This window comes from Rhinolophus ferrumequinum, chromosome 7 (genome assembly GCF_004115265.2).
Source record: "Rhinolophus ferrumequinum isolate MPI-CBG mRhiFer1 chromosome 7, mRhiFer1_v1.p, whole genome shotgun sequence".
NCBI lineage: Eukaryota > Metazoa > Chordata > Mammalia > Chiroptera > Rhinolophidae > Rhinolophus > Rhinolophus ferrumequinum.
In genome coordinates, this window is record NC_046290.1 from 51,863,765 (window position 1) to 51,867,043 (window position 3,279).

Genomic DNA, 3,279 nt, shown 5'->3' on the forward strand with positions numbered 1-3,279 from the left:
AGTCTAGTAGTCATCTAACACCATACATAGTTAGTACAATATTATTGACTATATTCCCTTATGCTGTAACTAAAACTTCACTTTTTATGATTGTTTGCTAAAAACAAAAGGTGTAGTTTCATAATTACAAAATTTTAACAATTGTGACAAAGAATAATTTATAAATTTTCTAAAATGATCATGATATACTTTTATAAAGAGAGTTGAATTATAAGTGAACTGCATTTTAATGAAGTTTAAAATAAAATTCAGTTGTCCAGATTATTTTTACTACTTGATTATCTTACCCTTAATAATATTTTGTAAACTATTAGTCTTATGGCAAAATTCTTTTATATTGAGAAATATATTAACTGAGTGTCACTTAGATTAAGATTTAAAGGTATATTTTAAAGTATTCTCAGGAACAAAAATATATAAGAGAATTATAAAATATATTCTGTTGAAAAGTAAAATTTTAATGGATAGCCATATGGGAAAAAAATCATCCCTACTTCATACTATACACAAATAGTAATTTGAGTTGGATCCTAGGCCTAAATGTGAAATCTAAAATTATAAAACATTTAGAAGAGAATAAGGAGGGATGTTTATTAACACATGTATGACAAAAGGTTCATACTTAGAATCTGTGAAGAACCATAAACTGATTTTTAAATAGAAGTTGAGCAACTCAATTAAAAATGGGCAAAAGATTTGAACAGACACTTCAAAATTTGATTATTAAATGCTATTATTATTAAAAGCCTTAATGTACAAGAATGCATACAATACTGTGTAGACACTGAGAATCAACATTATTAATGTACAAAGGTATGTGTTGCAACATACTGTAGGCTGCAAAACAGATGTATGGTATCATATTATTTATGTAAAATTGAATGTCTATGTGCATTTATATACATAGGAAAATATTTGGGAAGACGTTCGTAGTCAAAAAGAAAGTAAAAGGTTAAGTACTACCTACTTTTCTCCTCTAGGTTCTTGGGGCTACTGTGTTGGTGTTGAGATCCCAGAGCATTTGAGGGTGATTTCCCAAGTCTGGCCGAGCAATCCTAGCCCTACAAGAGACTTTGGTACGAGATCCAATTGTTCAAAAAATCAGATCTTTTAAAAGTACAGTAGTAGAGTATGGCTCTGTGAGAGTGATGTTATTGCTACTTAGCCAGATGTGTATTCATTTATCCAGTGGGAAATTGTTAAAAGTTATTCAGAACAGGTGGTTTATTTGTTTGTTGGAGCTAGGGTCTTGAATTTTTTTTCCCTTGTAATTAAAAAAATTAAGTACCTAGTGAGTACATAGAAAATTGCTCTCTTTCACCTTGAAATTTAAGATGTGAACCTATCTCATTGGAACCTACAATGTGTTTATAATCATAAATTCATGAATCAAATGCAAGGAAAATAGTTGGATGTTAGAAAGGAAGATGAGGGTAGTAGTGCTGAAGATTTTATCTAGAAGACGGGAGTAGAGTGGAGAGGTGAAACCGAGAGGAGCTGATAAGCAGGTCTGAGAAGGAGCAGGGCGGATCCAGGATCCTCTGCTCTAGTGCCCTCCACGACACTCCTCCTCATCACTGTGATAGCTTCTCTTTCTTTGTACCCACCATTCTTTGGTCCAAAGGCCATCATTTGTCCAGTCACTTGTGTCTTTCATGAGGGAGACACATGACAGGACTTCAGGGCCCAGTTGGGAACTCTGTGGCGAGGGAGGTGGGCAGGCATCTAAGTGATGTCTTTTGTGCTGAGGCCGAGCCAGTAATTCAGAAATGATTCCTACCTCAAGGATCTTACAATCCAGTAGAGAGAGACCTGTAAACAGTAAGTTGGCTGTTCGCTATAATTCCTGTGATGGAACCATACATCAGGTTGTGGTAAGAGACAGCAGTCTGTTCTGAGAGAGAAGACTTAAGTTGTGTCTTGAATGATGAGTGAGATTCACCAGGTAGACTTAGAGGGAAGGGCCTTCCAGGCAGAGGCACACGAGCGGAGGAACTCTTAAGTGGGTAAGAGCCTGACGTGACCTGTTCAAGTAAGGTTGTGGAGGCCTCGTGCTGTGAGGCAAGGGCCAGATTCATTTTCCATGTTCAGCAGTTTGCTCCTTTTCTGTAGGCTGTCGGAGTCACTGCACCATTGTAAGCAGGGAAAGCTTTATCCTTTCTGAGTGTGAGAAAGGTGATTACAGTGGCAGGAGGAGATTTAGAATTCTTGTAGTGAAAGGAGATGAAGCTCTGAATTAAGGTGGTAGCAAAAGGGGATGGAAAGTCTCAAGAAATAGAGGAAAATTTAAGAAGGAAGAACTTGTAAGAGTTTTTAAACTAGTTAAATGGGGATGATAAGGAAAAGAGAAGAGTCTAGCGTTATGTATTTTTGGCTTCAGTAATAGGGTCAGGTGGTGCCACTGACCCAAACGGGATAGGACAGAGGCCAGGTGTAGCTGTATTTCTCGTGATTAGTTGATACTGTTACTTTATACCAACTCAAAAGAAAAATGAAAACCCCATCTGCCTATCCCGGAACTCACCTCTCCACTCTAACTTTAGAAAGGATGCTCTTTATTTAATTCAACCAGTTTCTTAAGGAACCCTCTCAAGTAATTGCTACTTTTCTTTGTATTTTAAATTATTTAATAATTTTAAACAATAAAACTACCCCACATTCCCTCCATCAGAGCAGAGAAAAAACAGGACTTGAAAAAAGCTTACCCAGCCTCCCGGTCTCTAAGGAGACTCTTTTGTTTCTGTTTCTGTCTTTCATTTCGATGCTTCTGCTCTGGAAAAGGAACAGCCTGGCTAAATCTGGCAGCTGAGCTGTTCTGGATTTGAGTGTTGCCGCAAAATCTTCATTAAGGCTGATTATTGCCCTTTTCTTCTTTATCCCTTCCTTGGGGTGAAAGAATGTAATAACAGTTCTAAAAAAGTAATTAAAATATCGGCTGAGAGAGTCTATTGCTACTTTGTGAATTCAAGAGCTAATTGAAAAAACTCGGAACATACATACATATCTGATTCCTTTTGCAAACATCTGTGACTTATCATTGGGATGCCAGTGATATAGTCCACTTAAGACTGAACAGTCCTATGCAGTCCCTAAGTGTTCTTAGGATTAATAGATGACTAAAAACACTTCCAAATATGGCCAACAACGTTTTAATCCCATTAAATATTTTTTCCCATGTTGGGACGAGAATAAGAAACAAAAGTTATTTTTTCTTTATTTTCTGTTTACTCAAAGTCACACAGGTAGCACAATTTCTTTATCATTAGTATGCAAGATAAA